This window comes from Castor canadensis, chromosome 1 (assembly GCF_047511655.1).
Source record: "Castor canadensis chromosome 1, mCasCan1.hap1v2, whole genome shotgun sequence".
Classification (NCBI taxonomy): Eukaryota; Metazoa; Chordata; class Mammalia; order Rodentia; family Castoridae; genus Castor; species Castor canadensis.
Genome location: NC_133386.1, coordinates 117,947,773 through 117,975,523, shown reverse-complemented (window position 1 = coordinate 117,975,523; position 27,751 = coordinate 117,947,773).

Here is a 27,751-nt window from a genome sequence, read left to right as displayed (position 1 = left end):
TGATACTCTTGTTTCTAGTAGTACCTAATTCTAATGACAGACATCTTCAGGTATGTAATTCTACTAATATTTGGCAGAAATTTATAAGTAATTATTGTAAGTGAGAATAGTAGATAAAAAAAACACATCACATAACAATAGACAACATAACAATAACATAACAATTAGAAAATTGTTATTGTGAAGTACATTATTTTGTCTGACCTGTTCTTATTCTGCTCTCTATGGTCATTGGCTAATTTCCATGATTTGTTTATGAGATCTATTTAGTTCTCAGGGATTTAACTGCTCAAAGTTTAAATGAGCATGTCCTTAAATAAGTCAGCTAGTAGTTTTACAAGACTTTGTGATGAATGTTACAACTTTCACTTTTCACAGATTTGCCACTAGGTGGCAGAAGGCAGGCTGGAACCAGAGAAAGTGGCTAAGTGAAGCAAAAAGGAAACAATGTGGGGTTTGTTTCATAACCATTTACTGCTTTCTTTCTGTATACTTCTGTGTACAACAAAAACATTAGTTTCATTCCCTCCTCAAGGAAATTTCAATTTGATCACCTGTTAATGTGTCCAAGGAAAATTCAGGTTCTAAATCCTAGTTCTAACTCATAGTCTTTTGGATTTATAGTATTTTTTTGGTTTCATTAATCTTAATTTCATGACATGATAATGGAGATAAATAAGTCATGCAGTGAAGGTAAGATAATTTGTTAAAAATATATATATAATTAACCAAGATTTTGTCTAATGTATAGTAGATATACATCTACATTACTTTGCTTCACTTACAACAGATTGCAGACTATATATTATTTTTCAAGTTTCTTACCTATGGGAACTAGTAACAGGCCATGGTAAGTGAGAATGCATTCTCATTCCATTCACCCTCATTATAGGTGGAGAAATGGACACAGGAAATCTTTCTCTGGGACCCAAAAAGGTCCAATACTAACAATAAATAATTAAGGTAACACCATGCAAAGTATTTTAATCAATTCTCGAATTTGTGAGGCTTACCTACAAGTCTTTGCTTTGAATTGAGTCAGTAACTGATGGAACATTCTTTAGGTTACTCTTGCATGACAAGATTTCTTGTGCAGCTGGTGTTAGCTCATTCTTCAGAAAAATATTCTCTCTTAAATTGATTGGACCAGGAAATTATTTGTTAAATTACTTCAAATAGCTGAAGGAAGTGCTTTCAGAAAGGGGTGTAGAGTTTGCTCATATGAGACTTTTAATGTGATTAAGCAAGAGGCTTTATTCCACCAGAAAAATACTTTTGGTTTTCTATTCGTGAAAATGAAGGAAGTAGGAGGAGCTCTTCCTCCATCTGCGATCCCTTCTGAATAATCAGTCAAACTGCATGGTTATCACCAACTCTTTCAATAATTAATTGAACTCCTTTGCATTTAAGGTGCAATGGTACCAAAAAAAAGATTATTTTGACAATCTAGCCTTTTGCTTTTAATTAGAAGTTTACTTGCTAGCCTGCACAATACTGTGGGAGTTTTTAATCTAATGACGTTCTTTGTTTTTGCTTTAGTTTTTAATAAGAAACCCCACTGACTTCCTTCTCATTTTTCCCCAGAGCCTCCTAGCTGGAAGATGAATGCTAATTATAGTGAAAAGTAGGAGAGAAGGGAAACAGGAAAGGTTGGAAGTGTTGACCACGGCCTTAGAAGGACTGACTCATCCAACCTGCTCCTTTCTAGTTGGAAGCTTCAGAATGAAGAACATTTTAAATGCTTTCCATAAACCTTAATGATTCATGACAAATACATCATCTTTTGCTGAGGCTTTGGTCCCTGGATTTGCATAGTCTTGTCCTGAATTCGTAGTTATAAATGTGTGGTAATAAAAGAACTTTGTAGAGCTCTATTATGTGTCTAAGGGGTAGATATATGAGTAGTACCCAAAGGCAAAGAGTCACAAGAAACACACAGAAGAAATTCTCTTGAACAAAGAAAACTGTATCTTTACTCCTGTCATTCAGCAGGGAGAAGGAAGGAAAGGGAGGGATTTCAAAGGCAGCTTTGCTGACAGAGGGGAATCTACAGTCATAGATAACACTAAAATTAAGGAATAGGCAGAACAAGAGTCACCTAAAGAAGAGATACAAGCCAACTGTCAAACCAAGGGGAGAACCATGACTGTGCCCACAGGTGGCACAGCTTTGAGGGTGAGCAGAGGCATTCCCCAGACAACTTTGAGACAGTTATCGGTCCACTGAGGGTTTATGCTGGGCCAGGACCAGGTCAAGAGGGTTACAGGATGGCATACATACATGGTATATGATGTACCGTGTAAAGGTTCTCATTGGTTCCTTGGTCAAGAAGAAGGGCCCATTATATATACTTTACATTTTATGACTTAGAACAATAATCCATTTTTACTACCTAAATGTTAGTAGTTCTTCCAATTGTCTGGTGTCCATCTGATTTTTTTTAAACAAAGCAAATTACATTAAACTCTGACTTCTATTGTGGAAAGTCCTGCCACATTCACAAAATTTTGTATCATCTTGATCTAGTTTTTGCTTCATTGAATTCAAATTTTTCATTCAATGTTTGTTGTCTTGGACATGCTCTTTACATCCCAAATAGAATCAGAGCTGTTGAGTCGGCTGATTTGGACAAAATGGTTTCTTTGAATATTAAAGTATATTGTTTGAACTCACTCACATGTGGGATATAAATAGTAAAACTCATGGAGCAGAGGGTACAGTGGGGGTTTCTAGCAGCCAAGGGGAAGGGAAAATGCACAGATGTTGGTCAATGGGTACAAACTCTGAGTGATGCAAGGTGAGTGAGATCTGACAATCTAACACCTAGCACAGTCATTTTAGTTTAAAATAGATTGTTGTATTCTTAAAGTTTACTAAAAGGGTCCAACTTAGATGTTCTTACACTCTCTGGACATACAAATTAGCTTGTGGTGATCATTTTATGGCGTATGTGTATCAAAACATCATGTCGTACACCTTAAATATGTGCATTTTGGTTAATTATGTCTCAATAAAGTTGAAAAGTGATAACCAGGCTAGGTAGATTTTAGCAGAGCATAACTTAAATTACCCAGCAACTCAGTCCTTCAGTCCTTTGACCATCTTCACCACAGGTCATTTGTTTTATAGCTCCCTGTACCATGGCACTGTCTGATACTGTTTGTTTGATCCTTCTTCTGTCTCTGTATTCTTTTTTATCCTCTAAATATATGATATTTATCATTCATGACAGTTTACTGATTTTTGGTACTGTTAATTCTCTCCAATAAGCAGCATTTCATTTTGGCATTTTATTAAACGAACAACTATTTTCTTCTGGTAATACTATAATGCAGCTCAATAATAATAACATTTTCAATAGTTTCTTTTTACTTTCTGATAGAAAAGTTACACATGAGTGTACATAATAGTTGTCATTATACATTATGGAATATACATTCAGTTGTTATTATTCAAGTCATAAGTTGTAAGATGTAGACAATTAAACTGAGTGGAGATTCTGGCATTCAGAATGAGGAAAAAATCATAAGCACATTAGAATTATGAGTACAAAATATTATAAGATTTTCTAAATCTCACACTCATTATTGTCACTGAGTTTTTTTTCAATGTTCTTGATTGTGAGTTTTGTGCCTAAAACATAAAATTTATAACTACTTTTACACTTGAAATTAATGTTCACTTTATATTCAAATTCAAAAACCTTTTGACCTATAACCATTTAGTTTTAACTTTTAAATCTTTCCATTCTTTTAATAAAGCTATCAAATTTTAACATTTACCTTTAAGTCAGCCTTCATAGCAATTAAATTCTCTTAAAATCTTGAACTGTCTTTATAAATTTAACATAATCAGTGTTTCTTAAGTACTTTAAATACCTAATAAATAAAATCATTTTACATGTGTAAATAAGTCTCATAAATCTAACAGATTACATGCATAAATGTGATTTTTATTTTCTAATAACATTGTTCTCAAATGTAATTATTTTACCAGTCACATTAAAATTAAAATAATTTACTTAAATATTTTAATTTTAAAATGAAATTAAACTCTTAGATACCATAATATGTAAATTCTATTAAGTAATAGCTTTTATTTATAACTATAAATATAATTTTGTATATACATATATATATTTGCATATGTAAAAATTATTCTTGAGCATAGCACAAAACATTAAAACTATAGGCTCCATTACTTTTATCTTTTTATAATGCAACTAAAAGTTTCAAAGTTTAAAAGATGTTTGCTCACCAAGGAAACACTGGTGTAATTTCAAGCATGTAGAATATTTTCTCAAATTTGAGTTTATTATGTCCAATCTAGCAGAGGGTGCACAGTAAGTAAAGACTTTGGAATATACCTGAAGTCTGGATGGTTTTCTCAGTTTGATGAGAAATATGTATAAATCTCACTTGTAACTGTGATGTAAGGTCTATGCTTTCCCAATAATAAGCTTTCTTAAGTCTATATCGCCTAAATTTGTGTTATGTATGAAGTATTTCACAAGTCTACCTGGGGTTTAAGCCATCCTGAGGTGCTTCACTTGTGCAATGTATTTGGCTTAGTCTTTAAGAAAATTGCTGATTTCATTGTGAGTTATTCCTATATAATTCTCATCTGGCATAGCTATAAGTCTTAGAGTTCTTAAAATTATTTCTGACTTGATTCTGTATATCTTGTGGCTTATTCTTGCATTTTGGTCAGGACACTAAGCCATGAAAATGACAATAACGAGCTTATAATATGGATTATTAATGCTTTCTCCCAATGAGTTATATAGTGAAACAGATATAATAATATATTGATCATATATGCTTTTGTACATGTCCCTGTTTGGAACAAGACTATAGTTTACTATGAGTTGTTGTTTATTGCAAATTTTATAATAACTTTGTGCACAGACAAATTGATCTATAGTGACCATCTAAATATAAATTATTGATTTGTTCAATGTAAAATTTAACACATTATCAGCAACATTTTATTTTTTATTTTTTGCAGTGCCAGGGATTAAACACAGGGGCTTAAGCATGCTAAGCATGTGTTCTACCACTGAGTCACACCCACACCTCTAAACCTGGCTCCTGACAGAACCTCTGTCTAAAAGAACCCTTCACAATAATGAAAATGTTCTCCATCTCCATTGTCAGGTACAGTAGCCACTAGCTATGTGAGACTGCTGAGTTCTTAAAATACTGCAATATTGTTTCTTTTCTCGCTTCATTTTAAAATTTCATTTATATTTGTTAAGCTTGCTGTATAATTTCAAAGAAGAAAATTTCTTGATAGGAGCATCATGATAATTAATCAGTATTTTCTTACCCTTGTCCCTGAGCATATTAAAACTTTACGTATTTATACTATTATGGCTTATGTATTCTACATGCTTTATTGTATTTGCTTTATGTGTTAATTTACTGAGTGTAAATAGGTAGATAGTTTATGATCTTTTGTGGCATATTGTTGCTGTTTATTGGCTGGACCTGGGTGACCGGAGTCGTGAAAGATGAGGGGACTACTGAGTCTTGCTCAATAGCCACTTTATTGAAGATCACTTCGGCTTTTTATAAACTCCTTTTTCACAGAGAGCATTTGGTCAGCAAAAGCATGCCAAGCATTACATGTCAAGGTTACATTAGCACAGGGAAGCACAGTTAAAGTTAACTCTTTGTTGTGTCTCTTTTAAAACGGGAACAGAGAAGCAGGAGAAGCACATGGTCAGCATAACTTTCTTATTTACATCTGAAGGACACGAAGCCATCTGGGAACCTTGAGCACTTGTTTTTCTGGACGTCTGGTTCTGAGACCTTTGCCTCAGTTCCTTAGAGCTTTCTCACAAGGCCAGGTACCAAATCACACAGGCACGGTCCCACTGCTGGTTCCGACAGCATAGTTTTCTCTTGTTTTAATATTTAGGAGTTCTCCAAAGAGGAAGTAGTCTGAGTTTCTTTGGATATCTGAGAACACCTGGTAAACATAAAAGATTTGGGAAAGTAAGGAGAAGAGTAGGCTCTTCAAGGATTTTAGACTCCTTTAACATGAGTAATTTTAACTTTCTTCCAAATCATATTTTATATTTTTCAAGTAATTGAATTTTAAATTGATATTACTGTATATTTCTATAAAAATAAAGGTGTTTATCTGTGAACTCAGATGAGTTTCCTCATTTATTATTTATTTATTCATTCATCACTTTATGAAATATATGGAAGACTGTTGAAGACATCAAAGATAAAGAGAAAGCATCCTTCCACCCCCAAAACTTATAGTGTTTAAGAGATTATTTGTAATCAAACTACTACATAAGGCCAACTATTGATTAGTATTGATATATAGTCAAAAAAGTATTTATGGAATACAAAGATGGAAGAATAATGCTTAAAAGAGTCAGTGAATTCTCTTTAGCCATTTCTCATGTTGTTGGATAATATGAGAAGTAGTGGAGAATTATTTATTCATTCATTAATTCTGTGAATACATTTTGAGTTCCGATGTGTCAGAAATTGTTTAAAGGGACAAATAATAAACAAAAAATATTCTTGCCTTCAAGGAGTTTTAGTCTAGAGGAGAAAGACAGACAGATCGCTAATGTCCATGACAATTTATGATTATACTCTGGGGAAGAGGGTTGCTTTGGACTTCTTTTGATAACTACTGTTAATGGACATTGACATTGTGGTGGAATTTTATCAAGCAGAATGAGTAGTGGTGTGAAGTCTTGAGCAAAGGCATGGAGTTCTAGGGCCCCCTCTTCATTGGTGCCAGAGGTTATATAAAAGCCAAGAAAAGAGAGATCTTTATTTGGGAAATGTAGAGAACATGAGTTCCCTCTTGATCACTATCAATGAAAGGAAAGAGAAGGGTAAATATAGTCTTATCTATATGCTTCAAAATATACTTGGCAGTGTATGTGGGTTTTTATTGATGTTCCACTGAGGAAGATTAACTCTGATGGAACTCCTCAATCAAGACCTTAATAATAGATAATGTAAATAATAGAATAATAAATTTCTCTCCTTATTGTTTCACTTAATGCAGGAAAAATCTGGGAAGTCCTTAGGGAGGGGCTAAGGTGGCTACCACATAACATGGTGTATTCTGCACATGAGTTCATGCAAATTTCCAGGCCACTAATTGTATGTGCTTGATGTGACCAATATTCATAAGGTCTTAAGTAGAGGACTTTATCTGAGAGGTCAAATTGAGGGCAGACATCTCTTTTTACCAGGCAAATCAGGCTTAGAGGTGTCCCTTTGGACACAGCCTTGCAAAGATATTTATGAGTGCGAGGGTATTTACAACTTAGAGGGGATTTATTGCTCTAGAGATGGCTCAGGGTGGTGCTGGGGGAGCTGTGAAAAAAAGTCTAGCATGAAGGTATCTGTTTGCTGAAGAAAAGGGAGTCCCATGGTGGATTATTTTCCTGTTGATAACCTGCCTCAAGTTCAAAGTGGTTTTATAGGCTAGCAGCCAATTCCTTCTGATTGCCAAAGATCAAACCTGAAAAAGAAATCCTTGGCTATTAGAACCTGTGGATGTTCTTCATATGCCTTACCTCCTAGAGGTAAGATTTTCTTAATAGAAAATAATGTATTCACCAGATCAATGGTGCCATACTACTTCCTAGAGGCTGTTGATTTCCTCTCACAAATACACCACATCTAGCATAGGTGGGCTGCTGCTTGGAAAAGTTTGTCCTTATTCTAACATGGGCTTTCATTATGCTTTTCATTCCTGGGTACCTGTGTCTAACCGTCATTGAACTCCTTGGCTGTTCATCTTTTCCTACAGTATAATTACTGATTAAAGGGCCATATGTCCCTTTTTGGAAAGGATAGAGAAATCCTTACTGGATACAATTACAGGAGTTTCCTGTAGCATAGCTTCTTATCAGTGAATGTGTTCCAAGTCTGAGAAATGACTCATAACAAGTAACTAGGCAAAACATTATTGTTGCGATGGTTGCCACAGCCTCTGTATTACATATTCTTTATCATTTTTATTGTACGTTTGACAATATATTTTGGGGCTGCACTTATTTCTTGCCCTATGATCTTGCCATGTTAATTGTCTTCTCAGTTCTCTTTGGTCAGGGCTTCCTTCCTGCCATCCATCTGAGGCAGGCAAGGACAAGGAAGTCAGGACTCTTAAGACATGTATGACCTAACATTATATTTCAGATTGGTCATTTTCTCTCTCTCTCTTTCTTTCTCAATCAGTCTTCTTTTCAATTGCAAATATGTGCAAATTTTTCACACCCTATCCAAGGAACACTCCAAATCCTAGGCTGGGGACCACCCAAACCCCTCCCCATTCACCCATTATTGGTGATGAAAACTGCTCAGGTTTTACCCCATCCACAGGTTAAGGCAACCTTTTGAAGTACTTTTGTAACAGAGCACTCTCTGCTCTTTCTGCTCCTTGCTTCTCCAACCCACCTGGCCCACCTGGCCAGAAGGAGCCATGGTTGCTTTTGGTAATGCATTTCCCTCACCTTCAATAAATTCTATTACCTTCCTTACTACACCCACGTGTGCTGCCTCGATGCTTCCATGTGGGACACAAAGAGTGTGGGAATCTTCTGATCAGAGACCACACAAGCCTACAGAACAATTTTGTAAAAGTTTAACTCCCTATAGGTTAAAAGGAAAACTAAAAATAAAAACACAAAGAATTACATTCTTCCAAATGTCTATCCTATGGCCTGGCAAACTAAACTTCTCAAAGAAAATAGGTGTATTTAAGGGACATGTTTTTACCTTACAGTGCTTTCAATCAAACATGCTCCGAAAGAAGCCTGGTAAAAGTCTCCATTAGGAATTCCCATATGGAACAAACTTTGATGTGGCATTAAATCTTTGGTATGAACTTAAGTGTTCATAAATCTCTCCAAGCATTTCCTGGAAATCTATTGGCTTAATTAGATAGTGAATTGACTAAGTTGATAGAGTCCATATTTTAAAATTAGATGGAGAAACTAAGCCCAGATCGAAACAGAAAACCATGGGTTTAATTTTTTTCCAGATGATGTAAAAATTATATATTGATTGATGTAAAAACAATATAAAATTTGTTGCTTAGAGAGAAAATATGATCTTAAATAAAAGTCTCTGTTCATTCTTTCATCATTTGAAATAAAGGCAGGTAAACACTAGGTATTTCCTTTTTTATTACTTTGTGGCACTGCTCTCCAGCCACAGGCAATGTGATAGCCAGTGCCCTGATTTGAATACCAGAATCAAACAAATGAATAAAACAAAACAGAAATAGGTTTTATCTGGGCTCCAGCTGTGTGATATTTTACTTCATTTCTCTCATTTCCCAGTTTCTTCAACTGGAAAATAGGAAAAAATATAGGACGAAATACAGTAACATGCTTGCATTGTTCCTGATGCATAGGACAAACTCTGAAAGGAAAAACTGCTATTTAGGGCAGTAGTTAAGTGCGGGGATTCTAGAATCTACTGCCAGGATCATGACTCTTCTCCTTAACATCTGTTACTTTAGGGAAAAAGTTCATGTGTTCATAACTCACTTTCTTTTCTATATAGTCATTGCAGAATACTACTTTCATGAAGTCATCACACAAAACATCAGTCATGGTTCCCACAAGCAGTAGCTCTCAGTACTACAATCATTAGCTCATTTTTATTAGTGGTCATAATTAGACTCTACAAGGGCCTAATGTTCTTACGTGAAAGTCAGAGATCTTTTTGGACATTCTGCAACATTTTTACTTAGACAAAGAAGCTAAAGTGAATTATGAGTTAGGTAAGTCATTCAAAGTTAGTAGCAGGGGTAAGGTGTGGCTTAAGCAGTAGAGCACCTGCCTAACAAGCCCAAAGCCCTGAGTTCAAGCCCTAGTACTGCCAAACAAATACACACGCACACACACACACAAAACCACAAAACACCCATGAGTGTTAAATGAAGCAAGGTTCCTGATTTGGGTTTCTAAAGTGCCAGTGAAGTACCACTTCTTCACAGAAGTTTTAATCTCCAACAGAAAGTCAGAAAGTTCCATTGTAGACAGACACTCTACCATTTGAGCCACTCCACCAGGCCTAGAAAGTACCATTGTAGATGCTATTCTAGCATTGTCAGTCCTCTGCTATTCCATGAGAATATTCTAAGTAAGAACAATTGTCTTTGGACCAACTCCCCTTTCATCACTCAGAGAACTGAAGGAACTCTTACAACTATGTCAAAGATCATGGGTTTTATTCATTTGACTTTAAAACCAAGAAGTTAGAAGTGGTCTTAAGAGTTGGTGATTTTATGGGAATAACACCACTAATGCTTTTCTAGTTCAAATTCTAGTTTAGACAACACCCTTTGTATTATTTAGCCCAACCTCAATGACTAATTGAGGAAAACAAATTATTAAATAGCCCCGTCATTGAACTTCAGGAAAAGGGTAAGTGAAAGAATTGCTATATTTACTTTGAGATGTATAAAGCTGATTAGAACCTTGTCCTCCATAAGGTGAAATCATTAACAAATTATGTAATATTTCAGCTATTGCAAGGGTTTTTTATGTTCTGTTAGTTGACTACCTGCTGTAACACTAAACCCAGACAACAATAAAGCTACCAGTTTAGTAGCAACATGCTGACTATTGCTGACATTATTAAGATTTTATTGTTTTAGATTATTGATTAGCCTTTCTATACCATACCTACAGCAAAAAATGTTAAGAGGCGTTGTCTTGTTATGAAATTGTGCTATAATACTTCCTAATCAATTTCTGTGTGGTCACTAAAACTGTTTTCTTCTATTTACTGCGGTATCCATGCATTTACTTCCTCTCTCAGTTTTATATTAGAAACATTCCCATTTCCTGTCTGTAACTCTCTGATGGCTTTTGTTTTTCCAAAAGGTTTAAGTATAATAAAATAGTTTATGACTATTATCATATCTGCTGACTTAACTTTGGAATCAGCAGTGGTTACTCTGCACATGTGCTTGGTTGAGTGGCTCATGGTGTATTTGTACATTTACCTTCAATTATAGATGAAAAATTATGGTCTGTCAAACCCTAACCAAAAATGATCTCTGCCCCATTATCATACTTTTTTCAATAAATCACTAGAATTACATTCATAACTTTCCATAATAAACTTCAGATTTTGCCAGGAAAATGTGCCTTTCTATGACCAAAATAAAAAAGGACAAAGAAAATGAAATTTGTCCTCTACAACTGAACTCTCTGTTAAACATATCACCATACCCCAGTGTGCCTGTGTTTCCCTGTTCTGCTTTGTGTGGCATTTCTCAGATGCATTTTGTCCTCTTCTACATTAAGCATCCATTTGTATCTGGACAGGAATTTCTGTGTGAAAGAATAATTGTGAAATGGTTACAGATTACAATGAACAACAAAATAGCACATTTGTTTATTTATTTGCAAAGTATCATTATTTATAAAATGGATCAGAAGTCTTTAATCAATAATTTAATACATATTAAAGTCAAAATGTATCAATGTACAAAATAATAAAACATAAATTAACAAAAACATGTGCTAAATACTTTGCAATAAAATTATAGAAAAAGAAAATATTCACAAATCCATTGAAAGGAACAAAACTATTAATGAGACACTGAATTATGTCATGAGCATATTTTGAAGGTGCCATTTGAAATTGCGCAGTCTGCCAGCAATGGAGCATCACTCAGTGCATGGCAGGTCTTTGTAAAATGATTTCACTTACTCACCAGCTTCTGACTACTCTGTTCAGGCAAATAGTGAAGAGATAAAATAGCTCACTACAGAGTTTTTGCTCTATTTAGTAAGAAAATATTTTCATTACTTGTTTGATAACTTTAAGGGCATTTTTGGCAACTATTTTTGAGTAATTAAATGTTCCTTATAACTTAACAAATAAATAAATAAATGTTTTGTAAAAAGAACATTTCCTTTTTACCTCTTTTTCCTTTAATTGAATCATAAAAACATGGGGATGTAGTGCAGGGCCACCTGTATCATTTTAAATATTGTAATTTTACATTCCACAAGTTCAGAAAATCTTTGAACTTGGATTAAGCATTATCCCTTTAGAAAGGCTAAATGTTGTCAATAGTCACTTTCCCCTTCCTCCGAGAATTATGTAGGCATAAAGAATGCTTTCCAAATGATTATTCTTTTGATTCATACTGTGAATATAAAGTATGCTCTCTGGCACAACTAAAGATGTAAATGATTTAAGGTTCATGGTTTCAAAAACATTGGTTAGATAAGACTAAAAAATTAGAATTTCAACACATATAAATAGCATAGCATCCAAGAATACAAAATTAAAAAACTGTGGCAAGTAAATAAGTAGACACAGTTTCATTCTCTTGTTCATGATATCCCAGAGCTGCAGAGTTCTACTTTTCCTCACTCCTCTACCCATTGATCCTGTCTAGGATGTGGATTCTGTAGAATTATGTAAAGATTAAAAGGTATTTTAAGCCCTCAGTTTATGTTGTTGTTGTTAATATAGTGATGGGTTAGCAGTTTCATCATGTCATTGATATGGGTTCTTGCTAGATATTTTTCTTAATGCCCACCAAGTTTTCTCCTAAATTTCCAAAATTGCCCATTGTTTTTTCCATCTTCTGGGCATAGGCAGTCAGTGTTCAATGAATTCACTAAGTCCCCAAGATCTTGCACTACATTTACCTTTCACTGAAAGCTACATAGTAAGATTTATGCTGCTTTAAACAAGAATCATGAGTCATATCCTTCCATCTCTCAATTCTTGCTAATCCTTTAAGACTCACACCAAAAGCTGTATTTTCTAAGTGCTTTCCTCATTTTGGAATTGAATATGGATGCTCCTTTCTCTGAATATTCCCTTACTCATTTTTATTTACTTTAAAACTTCCAATTATGCTTTATTTTTAACAGATGTTCATTTTTTGCCATTTAATTTTAGGTTTCATATGGTAAACTTCATGGGGGAGATTATTTTTTTCTTTTACTTATTTTTTCCCTACACACATATCTAAAATGTTTTTTTTTATATTAGAAGGTATAAAAATGCTTTACATATTCAAAACTCTGAGCAAGTACTTTAAATTAACAAAAACAATTTTAGATACACAGTTTGCTGAAAGAACAAATTCACTTCAATATAAGCTTAATGTTAAATTGTGTGGTTGCCAAAGGGGTATTTATTAACCTTTATTCATCATTTTTAAGTTCTTATAATACTTGCTCATTCAAAAATATATAGATGACCTATAACTGCAGTTGTTACCAAGTTTATAATTTCATCTTTTGTTCACAATGGCATGATTGTTAAAGAGCTAAAATGGCTTTGATTTTGATTAGATAGAATATTAAAATCCACACAGCACACAAATATTTTACAGCTCATTGAGTAGTTACCTCAACTCATTGGCCTGACACACATGATAATCTATTGAATACAAACTTTCTAGGTTTACAATGTATGAGCCAGAAAAAGTAATATGCTTCAGTTTCGTGGGTCTGAATTTTGAACGCTTCCTTATTAGAAGGGTATAAAGTTTAAATAAAGAAGGTTTTTAGCCTCATTTTATATGTGAAAGAATAGTCTCAGAGAGGTTGAATTACTTATAAAAAACTAGGACTTTACTTTGATCCTGAAGATTATAATTTTTATACTATGCTCCTTGGTAATAAAAAATGTGGGAAATCAAATATATTTTAATTAAAGACATAAATTAAAAGAAAGGAAAACTTGAAACTGAAGCCAATGTATTAGTTTAACATTATAGTGCTAAGCAGAGACATTTATTTTGTGCATGTGAAAATTTGTTTCTAATAAACACCATGTTCTTTTTTCAAACTCTACCTCATCACTAGAATGAACTTCTGATGATGTTTCAATTATGTATGCTGTGTTTGCAAAGAATCTAAGATCTTTAATTATGTCCCTATAGACTATCTTGCATAGAAATAATCCTTCTGTTGCCCAACTTACTCTAAATTCAGCCAAAGGAAGTTTAGTAACTGAAATAATTTTATATGATTTTACAAATAATAGCTGTATCTTTAGTAAAACATCTGGAATGGATATAATGGGAATTGGATACCCAGTACTTCAATCAGATAGTAGTAGTCCCAAATGAGGTTGTCAGCTTACATTTTACTTGGTTACATTTTTTACTTTGATGAAAAACTTGTGATTTTTACAGTTTCAAAAACTATAATTGAGACTTTTGTTTTATGCTTTATATATCAGATTTCACGGACTACTTGAAAATTTAGTTATGTTTCTAAAATTTCTCTTTCATCAAGGGAGAGGCATTATATAGCCAGCTGTGTTCTAATTCTTATACATTTCTTCTTGTTGTACTTGTTTTGTTTATCCTTTCTGTGATCAAATGACTCTCCGTGTTCTACTAGGCTGAGATTTATTCATCAGGAACAGTACTTTTAAATAATGGTACCCTAATTTAGTAATTTACCAGACCAGAAGGGCACTATTAAGGACACTGCAAATATCCACATAGCTTTCTGTTTCAGATTTATTGAAGAAAAATAACAGTTGTGGTGTGCATGTATACAAGATGTACTATGTGATGATTTAATCTACATGTACACTGTGATGTGGTTTCTACATCACATCAATTGACACATTCATCACCTCACATAATTACTATTGTTTTTCTATGTAGAAACTACTTAATATCCACTCTATTAGTAAATTTTGAGTATATGATGTACTAAATTTTTAGTAGAATATATGTATGTACATATGTATTTTATATATATTTATATGCCTATGATGTGAAGCACTTGTTTTCTGACCCTGTAAAAAATAGGGGAAAGGGCTCAGCCTACATATAGCACCAAACTCTTTGTTGGTGTGAGCAGAGAGGAATTACAGCATGTCTTAGATGAAACTCCAAACCTTACTTGGTGTATTCCAATATTAGAAGACCAGAAAGACACTTTCTGATCGAGGATGACAGCTGCAGGGAATTGTTTGACTCAATTTTTCTTCAGACTTTAATCTAATTATATTTATTATTTTAATTCTTTAACAGATTTTTACTTCACTTAATCTCTTTCTTATTTTTTTCTTTTTCCTTTTTAAAATCTTCTGCCTTTTTCCTTTTCTCTCCCTCCATTTTGATTATTTTACCTTTGTTAATTTAACCTTTATTAATTTAAACTTTTAATTTTATTTTCCCCCTTATTTTTTAGATTTTAATTGGTGGTATAGTTTTTTTATATTCATTTTTACTCTATTTGTATAACATGTTTGTTTTTGTGTTGTTATTTTTTCAGTTTTTGTTTTCCTCTCTTTCCTTGAGCAGTGCTGGGTGTTGAGTGCTCAAGAGAAGGCTAGTCACTAAGAAGACCTTCACATAAGAAAGGAAGAGATATACTTCCTAACGGATGTGCAAATATTAACAAACACAAGAAATATTTTTAAAAGAAGGTAATATGAGTCCTCCAAAAGTTTATAACTCTTCTGTAACTGACAGAGAATTCAAAGTAGATGAAATGTTAACCAAAGTATTCAAATGAGTTATTTAAAAAATGATCAATGGGTCAACTTGCTCAAAGTACACTGCATGCATCTATGGGATTATCACAATGAAACCCTCTTGCACTATTAATATACACTAAAAAGATCATTGACAAAGTTATCAACAGTTTCAAAGAGGATACAAATAAGGTGCTCAGTGAATTAAGGAAGACAACATAACATGTGAAAGAACAATTCAATAAAGATAGAGACTCAGAAAAAAGAACCAACAGAAATCATGGAAATAAAAATTTTAATGTCAAATTAAAAACTCAGTAGAAAGCCCTGGTAGTAGTCTAGGTCACAAAGAACTAAGAATATTGAGGCTTGAGGACATGATGGATGAATTATTGAATTTATTACTATTTGATATTAAAGAACAAAAGTAGAAAATATGAAAAAATGTATCAGACATATGGAACATTATTAAAAGATCAAACAGAAAAAATTAGTCTAGACCAAGGAGCAAGGATACAGGCTAAAGGCACAGAAAAATCCATTTGGTGAAGAAATATCAACAAAGCTCCTAAATCTTATAAAAGACATGGAGATACAGGTACAGGAGGCATTTTGAACCCCATACAGTTATGACCAGAAAAAGAACCTCTCCATGTGATATTATAATTAATCTGGTAAAAGGAGGAATACTGAAAGTTGTAGGAGAGAAGTGAGTGACATGTCACTTATAAAGGCATACCCATCAGAACAACAGATTTCTCAAACGTAACTCTGAAGCCTAGGAAGGATGGATTAAAGTAGTTCAAGCCCTGAGAGAAAATAAATGCCAATCTAGTTCATTGCATACAATATCTATCCTGTAGAATTGAAGGAGCAATATAAGCATAAACTAGAGAAATTCATGACCCCTAATACTTAAAGGAATACTAGAAGGAGCAAGAGAAATGCAATCACAAGAGCATAGAAGTGAATAAATTCCACCAGAAGAGTAGATACGTAAATACGAATTAGGAAAGAATCAAACATTATTAACGCTATAAACCATCAAACATCTAATATGAATAATGGAGAAAGAAATTAACATAGATTATTCAAATAACGAGAAGAAAAACAAGATGATAACTAGTTAGAAACTTCTAATGATAACTCCTGAATATAAATGGCTTCAAGCTCAATCCAAAAATTAAATGATGTAGACACAGATGGAATTTAAACAAAAAGAAGACCCAACAATTTTCTGCCTTCAGTAGACTCAATTCACTGGCAAACTCATACACAGACTGAAAATGAAAGAATGAAAAATGTTATTCTATGCAAATTGAATTTGAAAGTAAGCAGGAGTACTTATATTTACATAAAATAAAAATGAAGATGAAATGATCAGAAGAGACAATGAAGTTCACTGATTGATAAAGGTATCAATCAATCAAATGGCTGTAAATATAAAATTTTGATTGCAAATATATATTCATTAAATCTTGTTGAATCTAGTTTATAAAGCAGACTCTCCAGGAAATAAAGGGAGATACAGGACCCAATGAAATAGTAGTGGGTGACTTCAAAATCTCACTCTCACCACTAGATGTATCATCCAGTAAAAACAAAAAAAGATCAAAAAAGAAACACTGGAGTTAAATTACACTATAGAGCAAATGGACTTAAGACATCTATAGAATATTCTCACCTATAGTGGCAGAATATTCTTCTCAATAACATGTGGAAAAGTTGAGATCTTAAAGAGACTAATGATGCATCTCAGTCTTACAAAGACAAGAGTAAATCAAATTCAAATTAGTAGAAGGAAAGAGGTTATAAAATTAGAGTTGAAATAAATGAAATGGAAACAAAAGGAACAACACAAAGTATTAATAAAAATTAGTAGTTTTTTGAAAAGAGACAAAATTGAAAAATCCTTACCCAAGCTAACCAAAAGAAACAGAGATAAGACCCAAATATGTAAAGTTAGAGGTAAAAAAGGAGATATTATAACAGATACCACTGAAATCCAGAGACTTACTAGGGAATATTTTGAAAAGTTATTTGCCAATAAATTGGAAAATCCAGAAACTGATGACCTACCAAAATTGAACCAATAGGATATAAAATATCAGCAAGGAACAATGGGATTAAAACTGTAATCAAAACTCTTCCAACAAGGAAAAGCACAGAAGTGAAAAGATAAACATATGAGGACTACCAAACTTTTAAAGAAATTATCCCAATACTCCCCACTATTCTACAAAACAGACAGGGAGGGAATGCATGCAATCCAAACTCATTCTGTAAAACCAGTATTATCAACACCCAATAAGGACACAACAAAAAGAGAAAATTATTAGACCAATATACTTGATGAACACATGTGCAAAAATCCTCAATAAAATGAAAATCATATTCAACAACATATTTAAAAGACCATACACCATGATCAAGTGGGATTCATTAGAGGAATGCAAAAGTGGTTCTACCATATGTGAACCAATAAGCATAAGATAGCAAATAAATATAATCAAGGATAAAAATTGATGCTCATTTCCATGAAAAGCCTTTGATAAAATTCAATATCCCTTCAAGATAAAATCCTGATTGAAGTAGGTATAGAAGGATTATACCTCAGCATAATAAAGGAAATATATGATAAATTCATAGCCAATACCTTACTGGATGGGGAAAAACTGAAAACATTTCCTCTAAATTCAGGAACAAGACAAGTATGCCCATTTTTACCACTCTTATTTAATATAATACTTGAAATTTTACCCAGAGAATCAAGCAAAAATATGATTCTATACTTAGAAAACCCTTTGAACTCCACCAAATGAATCTTAGAACTTATAAATTCAGCAAAGTACGAGGATAAAGAATCACAATACAAAAATCAATAGCTTTCCTTTATATCAATAATGAACTCATTATAAAATAAATCAGGGAAATCCATTTATAATACCCTTAAAAATACCTATGGATTTTTTAACCAAAAAAGTAAAAGAACTTTACAATAAAAATTATAAAACACTTAAAGAAGGAATTGAAGAAGGCACTAAAAAATGTAAATAACTCCCATTTTTGTGGATTGGGAGAATTAATATTGTTAAAATGGTCACAGTACTAAAAGCAATCTACAGATTTAGCAAAACAGTCATTAAAATTCCAATCATGTTCTTCATAGACCTAGAACAAATAATCCTAAAATTCATGTGGAAGCACAGAAGACCCCCAACTATCTAAAGTAATTCTCAACAAAAGAACAATGCTGGAAGCATCACACTTGATTTTGAGCTACATTACAGAGCTATAGTAGCACAAACATCATGGTGTTGACATAACAACAGACATGTAGACCAGTGGGATAGAATAGGAGACCCACAAATAAGTCCCTGAATACACAGCTGACTGATTCTTGCCAAAAGTGCACACAACACACTTTGAAGGAAGGACAGCTATTTCAGCAAATGGTGCTGAGGAAACTGGATATCTGCATATATAGGATTGAAAGTATATCCCTTTCACCTTGTAGAAAAAATCAACTCAAAATGGATCATGGATCTTAATGAAAAATCTGCAACCTAGGACATACTAGAGGAAAACATAGGGGAAACATTTCAAGATATTGACAAAGGCAGTAATTTCCTGAATAGCTCAGACTCCAGTAGCTCAGAAAAGAATAGGAAGAATTGACAAATGGGATCCCATCAAATTAGAAAACTTTTATGCGATGAAGAAAATAATCAACACAGTGAAGAGATAGCCTACAGAATAGGAGAAGAATCTTTAACAGGCATTTATCTGTCGGAGAATTAATATCCAAAATATATTAACAAAAAATATTCACCATGAATGAATAGGTAATCCAATCAAGAAATGGGCAAAAGACTGACCAGACAATTCTCAGAACAAGAACTACAAACAACTAATAAATACATTTAAAAATACTGAAAACCTTTAGTCATTAGGGAAATGCAAATCAAAACTTCGTTGAGATTCCATCTCATCTCAGTCAGAATGGCTATTAAAAAGCAAACAAAACCTATAACAACCTCCAAAATAACAAATGTTGGAGAGGATGTGGAGGAATAAATGAATTCTTATACTTTGTTGGTAGGAATGCAAATTAGTACAGCTATTAAGGAAAACTATATGGAGCATCTTAAAAATAACCTTAAAAATACAGCTACCACATGAGCCAGTTACACCACCCCTATGTGTATAACCAAAGGAAACAAAGTCATCATACAGAAGAGATAATCCCATATATCCATGTTTATTGTGCAGATATTCACAGTAGCCAATTTATGGAATCAGCTTAGGTGCCTGTCAACAGAAGAATGGAGAAGGAAAATGCGAGACACACAGATTGATGATAGATGATAGGTAGATAGATAGATACAAAGGAGTATTATTCAGTCATAAAAGAGAATGAAACCATGTCATTTGTTGGAAAATAAGCAGATATGCAAAGACAAGCATCATGTTTTCTCTCAAATGAAAAAGAATTTAATCAAGACATCCTAAAAATAGTAGAGGGGCCATTAGGGCAGGGTAAGGAGACCAACGGGATGGTGCATTGGAGGGGAAGCTAAGAGAGGGAAGTCAGGAAGTTGGATATGATCAAAGCACAATATAGGCCTGTGTGGAAATGTCAAAATGAAGTATACAATTAGTAGGCATTAATAATTACAATAAAAATTTAATCCATAATAAGTATATGGGCAGGAAGAAATTTTAAAAAGTGAACACTTAGAATCTATTTTTTGCAATTTCCAAGTATACAACATATTTGTTGTAAAATATGTCACCATTATGTATAACAGATCTCTTGAATTTTTTCTTCTTAATAGAAATGTAGTGTCTTTTCACTGACAGCTTCCTAATTTCTACCCCCAGCCTCTAGTAGTCTTCAGTTACCCTATTCCTGTGAGTCTGATTTTTAAGATTTCATATATAAGAGAGATCATGTTGTATTTGTTTTTCTGTGCCTGACTTATTTCACTTAACGTGTCTTCCAGATTCATCCATGCTGTTGAAAATAACTGGATTTACTTTCCTTATTTTCTTAAGGCTAAATCATATTCCATTGCATAAGTATGCCACATTTTCTTTGTCATACATCTGTTGAAGGATTCATGCATTGATCTGTATTGTGGCATTATGAACAGTACTACAATAAACATAAGAGTGTGGATGTCACTTTGGCATACCGATTTCATACCCATTGGATGTGTACCCAGTAGTCAGTCTGATGAATCATATGTAGTTCAACTGTTAATTTTTAAATGCTGTTTTCCATAGTAACTACAGCCAAGGTTGTAGGAACATAAAATGCTACAGCCATGATTTAGATCCACAAGTTTGACTCTCAAATTCATTCTTTTAATTATTAGCTTTGCTAAGATGAATATCAAATGTATGCAGGCTTTTGAGCAGAAAAGAAATTGATCTAAAGATCATTTCATTATGGTTGCTATGTGAAAAACAATCCCTAAAGAGGCAAAGACACAAAGAGTATAATTTAGCAGGCTACTGCAATATAATATTCCAGGTGACAGTGAAGCTGGTCTGGTCTGATGGTACTAATGGAGTTGGGAGGAGTTGTTCTGTGGATATAAACTAAAGATAGAGTCAATATGACTAGTTGATGGATCTAATGGTGGCGATTAATAGAGAAGTTAGTATACTTTCAAAGTTTTTGGATTGAAAAACCTAGAAGAATAGGGATGACTGACTGAAATGAAGATGGCAGGAGTGGATTTGTCAGAACAAAGAGATTTTGTGTTTGGACATGCTACATAGAATTTTCACAAAGTTGTTAGGGATTAGGGAATCTAGGACTCAACAGCTTATTTGTCAATAAGCATGTTCCACATTTAGACATCAGGAAGATGAAGAGAACTAGCATTTTCAATGTGGGAGAGCCAATGAGAAATGTGGTGGACAAAGTATTTCAGGAGTGAGATAATCAGCAGATCATGTCACTACCAACATTGATAAGATGAAACCTGAAAACCTGATGTGAGAATTAGAAAGTCAGGGTCATCATGGTGTCCTGCTGATAGAGGATAAAGAGCGTGTGGAGGCAAAGATCAGTAGAGGTGTTGGTTTTAAAAACTCTTGTAAAGATGCCAGGTGGAAGCAGATATGGTGGTAAAGAGGAATTTAAACTAAGTTTAAGATGATTTATAATGGCAAGTTAACAAACTGGTGGATATTATTTATTCTGATGAGTTAGGAGAGGTAAAATAGCTCCATGCCCTCTGGTCTTGCAGAAGATGTGGAAATCAGTACATAAGTAGTAGAATTGGCTTATGTGGAACATAGAGCCCACAGAGCACAGAAGCTGATTCAATTTAAAAAACACAATTCAGGCTAAGTTTGGTGTGTACCTCAATAATTCAAGCTACTTGGGAAGGGGACATTGGGAAGGTTGTGGTTCGAGGCCAACCTGGGCAAAAGTTAGTGAGACTGCCATCTGAACAAACAAGCTGGTTGTGGTGGTATAAATGTCTAAACCAAGCTGTGTAGGCAGGAGGAAGGTGGTCTGAGGCTGGCCTAGTCAAAAATGCAAGACTCTATCTGAAAAATAGCTAAAGTAAAAAGGACTTTAGATTTGGCTCAGGTGGTAGAGTGCCTGCCTAGCAAGCACCAGGCTCTGAGTTCAAACCCTAGGACTGCCAAAAAGAACAACAACAAATAGTAATACAAAGCTGCCTTCTATGTATAGATTTGTAATAGGAACAAGAGGAGGTTCTCTTTTGATTCCTTATATTTTCTAAGTCAAAGGAGAAGCAGCAAGGATATTAGCTGAGAGAGGATGAGAGAAAGGGTATTATTGGTTTAAAAACAAAACAAAGTACATGAAAAGATTCAATAAAATAGAGAAGTAAATGGATGAGGAATAGAGTGGGATTTCTTCACAGAATGTGTGGCCTTATCTGGAAAGAAACTGTGCATGGGACAATCTCAGGTGAGTGGTGTGGCTGATTAAAGGAACAGGGTAAAAGGGTAGATGCAGAGTGTGCAAAAGTCCAGCCTCACACAGCACAATGAAATAAATGGAGTGTGTTTGATAGGTGGGGATTCATAGAATGCTCTAGAGACAGAAGAGGGTGCAACCCAGTGAGTCACAGGACTCCGCTTAGAGACTTCTGAAAGGAACATCTGAATTTAACCACAAGAGATAACTGGGTGTTAATCAGGCAAAGAAGACACCTAAGAGCTTTCTTTACAAAAGACACCACTGAATCTTATATAAGCTGGAATTCTATTTTGCTGTGAAATATTCAATATTGTGTTTCAAATAACACGATGCTTATTCACCATTCTTTATATCTAGCCTGGAACAATAGTGAAAAAGACAGCCAAAATTTGCCTTTGTGAAGATTATATTCTGTGGAACAATAAAAGTAAACACAAGAATTATGGTAGTTCGATGATGTGCGGCAAGTGATGTTGAAACCACTGCCCTAGATTATTTTTGCTGGAATGGTGAAGAAATCTGCTCTGAAGGATAGAGCAGATCCAAACTATCAAAAATAGCTTGAATGTGTTTCTTCTGCTTAAGGCCAAGGACACTGACTGCAAGGAGAGGACAAGGACCTGCTCAGTTGGTAGAGACCTGAATGACTGCAGGGTGGTGTTGGGTGGTGAGAAGTTGTGGCCTAAAAGTCACTTAATGTTTTAAAGCAGGCTGTGGCACTCAGAGCAGAAGCTCCCTGGGGATGGGATGGGTCCTGAGTGGGTTGCCTGAGGGTGATCATTTTTAAGATACTGAAATCCCATAGTGGAAAACTTTGGCCAGAGCATAATCCAAACTAATTCAGAAAATTTGTGAAGTTGGAGGCCAAAAGTATCTGATTAAAGTATTTCTTTGTCTCTTCTAAACTATTCCAGAAGGTAACTTGGACAAAAGTGTTAATATATGTGGGTATATTCGTTTGCCTTCTCAATCCGTGCCTCTAGCTATGTGTTAAATGCTGCCTTCAGGCAGAGTTTGCCACTTTGTTGAGGTTCCACCCACTTCATTTTCACTGAATTCCTGAGTGACTTATGATCATGAATTTCCTCTACCCTGAGCTATATAATTTATACTAAAACTGTTTCATATCACTTAAATGCAGTCAACAGCCTTGATCCTAGATCCTACTCACTATCAAGTTATTGTTTTAGCAGTTTGTCACATACAGGACTCTTAAAAAAATGTTTTTACTTCATAACAGAAATTTATGTATGTAAGGATATGTTTACATATGTGATGTTTTTAATTTTCTCCCTTACTCCGAATATATTGTTCTCCTAGCCTCCCTATCTGAATAAAAATCTAAGTATTCACCCAGTTGCTAGTTATTATTTTTTGTTCCTACTTTATCCTCATTTCCAGAATATTACTCATCTACTTGTGTCATTTCTTCTTCTGAAATACATTGTCTATTCCTCCTATTGTTTTCTTCTTTTCTACTACCATGGTGCAAGCCACACTCATCTTTCACACAGTTTTACTGCTACAGTCTCCATAGGTCCTCTTGGCTTCCATCTTTGATCCAAAACAGCCAAGGAGATTCCTTAGGGACACACATTGTTCAAAATGTATGCCATTCAGGAGTGCAAGTAATGTATGACAAAATGCTATCCCTACCTCAAGACTCTGCTCCCTTATTTGCTTGATCAACTCCTATTTGCCCCTAGTAATTGAGTTTCTTCTGGAAGTCTTTGACTACTGGCTTTTTCTCCCTTCTCACTAGATTGGGTTGGGTGTCACCTGGATTCTGAAAGCATTCTATGCTTCCTTCTATGAAAACACTTGATTTCCTTTAATATATTGTTTGTTGACTTTCCCATATATTTTCTTTTGTTGGGTTGATTGAGGACAATGTTTATAACTTTCATTTATATGTGTACTCCATTATCTACTAAGTAACTAGTGCTTGGTAAGTGGTACTCAGTTGTGGAATTGATTAGTGAATAAATGAGTAAGTAAACATGGATTGAAATGATTAGGAAAAGCTTCATGAAGAAAGCAAAGCTAGACTTTTAATTTGAATGGGACTGTAAAATGCTTTTTGTTAGAAAAAATAGCTAATTAGATTAATTAGTATATATTAAAACTTTTGTCCAAGTTACCTTCTGGAATAGTTTAGAAGAGACAAAGAAATACTTTAATCAGATACTTTTGGCCTCCAACTTCACAAATTTTCTGAATTAGTTTGGATTATGCTCTGGCCAAAGTTTTCCACTATGGGATTTCAGTATCTTAAAAAATAATCACCCTCAGGCAACCCACTCAGGACCCATCCCATCCCCAAGGAGCTTCATTCTTCCCCTTAATAAAGTTTTCTATCTCTTTGCTAACCCTCTGTTTTCCATGAAGTTTATTCCTCACCTTAGGAGACAAGGACCCAGAATGCCAACCTTCCTGTTACGGGAAACTCGAACAGAGACATGGGACTCTAGGGCAAGGAAGCAACATTTTATTGTGCCAGCACAGACTCAGCAGACTCGTTTCCAAAGGCTGAGCCCCAGCAACAAAGGGGACTCACCTATGTACCCTTGCAAGCAGGTTACAGAAGTAAAAAACCAAGGTTTAACCCATATATGGTTATATGCAGTTCTATAGGTTACTTCACCCTAGTGCTACCCCTAGTGCTACGTGACCCTATGTCTACCCCTAGTGCTACGTGACCTTCTTCACGTTTGGATTCTTCAGGTTTTATTTCTCTGCTGTGCCATCCCTTCCCCCTGCTATTCTATCAGAACACAGGCCTGTCTGTTTCTCTTCTGGTCCTCCTCCCTGCTACATCATTCCCCTCTTTGATGCTGGGACCCACCTAGGGTCAAAGAGCATCATCTTGATTTAGGGGTTTGTATTTGCATAACATCATTACATGGGAGGCCATTTTTCTTTCAAGTGTGGCCTCAATGAGGCTGGAGACAGACCTTATATAATCAGGGGGCCCAGGCAGGGCAAAACCAGGCAAGCCCCTAAAACCAAAAGCATAACACTTATGAGGGTTTTGAATCCCCAAAAGTTGAAAACCATCCTCCAAATAATGACCCGGGGTTCCAACTTCTCCAAGTCTGTACCGGGACATGGGCTATTTTTCTCATTCGGTCTGTGATTTCCTCTATGACCTTTCCTTCATCATCAGTCTATAAGCAGCAGTTGCTCAGGTTAAATTTTCCGCAAACTCCTCCCTCAGAAGCAAGCAAATAGTCTAAGGGCAAGAGGTTCTGATAGATGGCATTGTGCATTTTAGTGCTTTGCTTAGCCAATAAATTGAAGGCTCTCAGTCTCATTAGTTATAATTTCAGCAACAGCCTGTAACCTGATGATACGGTTCAAAATACAGATGGGAGGACGGTACCCCAAGACCCATCCTGTGCCCAGGTGGCTGAGCCATAATAGTGGATTATATTATTTGTCATTCTTCCAGTTGCCAATTTGTAAGGCATGCTGTTTTCTTTGGGATTCCCAGCTTTCATGTCTGCATTGACATCATTCCAGGCCTGTCAGAGATGACAGAAATTGGACAAGGGATGAGGGTTTGGTTCAGTATAGTTTGGGGATCTCCACCATTGGGTTTTCCAGGTGATTACATTACAGAATCTTTGGCCCAGGCATGTCAGGCTTCCAATGGAAATGCTAAATTGTCCTCCTCATTGGGCAAGACAAATGTTTCCAATAATTGAGGTTTTGAGAAGCCAAACCTCAGTGGCCAGTGGGGGTATCTTGTCTCATTATAGGGCTCGTGGGGATCCAACTCTCTAGCCTCCCAGGGCCATCGATCCCCCATGTTAGTTCCCTCACATACATAGCAGGAAGTGATCTTTAAAGATTGAGCCATAGGTTCTGCTATCTGTTCTAGAAACAGATTTCTGGTAGTAGTGGAGATGGGGGACAAAATTCTTCCCATTTCTTCATAGAAGGAATGAAAAACTTGGTGGGATGAGGCTTTATGGGAGACTGTAATTCTTTTAAAGTACAATATAGTCCCCAGGCCTTTGCCTCACTCGTAGATATATATGGCAGTCTGCTGGTCATTTTTCCACTTAGGGTCTTCTGGATCAAGGATGGTAAAATTAAAAGGATTACAGGTCCCTAAGTGACAGTCTGGGGTAGTGACACCCTTTTGAAAGAGCGCTGTTTTATCTTTTCCAGGTGGCCCAGGAGACACATTTCCAGCTGGGGCAGGGTAGGGCACATTCCTAAGTCTTGGTTATCTCACACATACACTTATCATTGAACCTGTACTCCTGTTCCCAAGATAGGCCTCCACACGGACTGCAATAGCTGGGTCCCATAGTGCTCTCTTTCTTACTGCATACAGGTGAGGTGACTCGTTGCGTTCTAGGGCCACACACACATCAATTGTATTGACTCTGGCTGTTTTGGATTGGTGATCTGGACCTTTTGAATTATGCGACCTTTCTCGTCATGGCTCCTGACTTCTAAGCCATTCATCCTTTGGGGAGTACTGTGAGTTGGAACAAGTATATTGACCCTCTTACAAGCAAATAAAATAGGTGGTTTTGTTATGCCTGCAGGTCACTGAGACTGTTCCTTGCAGGAGAAATGAGTGTGGCAAAGCAGGGTCCAAGTAACCCCCTGACCCTACTGAGTTATGTGAATGCATGGGCTACAGGATGAGGGTTCTGGGACCATGAAAGGAAATCACACCAGTAACAATATACAGTAATTGTGAATCCTGCCCAAAAGAGGTAGAAGAGTGCTAATAAAAACTTTTCACCGTAAGTCCGGTTGGTGGGGGTGGTTTTTGCCAAACCTATGGTGAGGAATAGGGTGAGAACCATAGCAACAGATACAGATCAGGGGTGACAATGCATTACAGTAAGATTACTGACATAGAAACAGTTCATCTATCCTGTTAGACAATTGATTCCTCATGCTTTGCCATGTGTAGACCAGTCAGCTTCTGGAGTGATTAGAGCAAGGCTGTTGTCTCATCCGTGGTCCCCTATTGTTTCCTGGGAAGTAGAGTTCTTCTGAGGAAGGGCACTGACATTCCAGAGGATGATCCTACACAGTGAAGCTGGGTTGGGGATGCACTTCCACTCGAGAGAAGCTGGCTTAACTCAGCTGGAGTGGATCCAAAGAGCTATCTCTGCTACTTTGTGGTGGGGTAGACAAAATAACAACAAAAGGGCCTCTCCAATGTGGCTTTAATGGTTGGACATTCCATTCCTTTACCTAGATGGTATCTTCTGCCCTGTAAGGATGTGTGGAAATTGTTAGGCTGACAGAAAGCCTTTCCTGGAACCAGTAA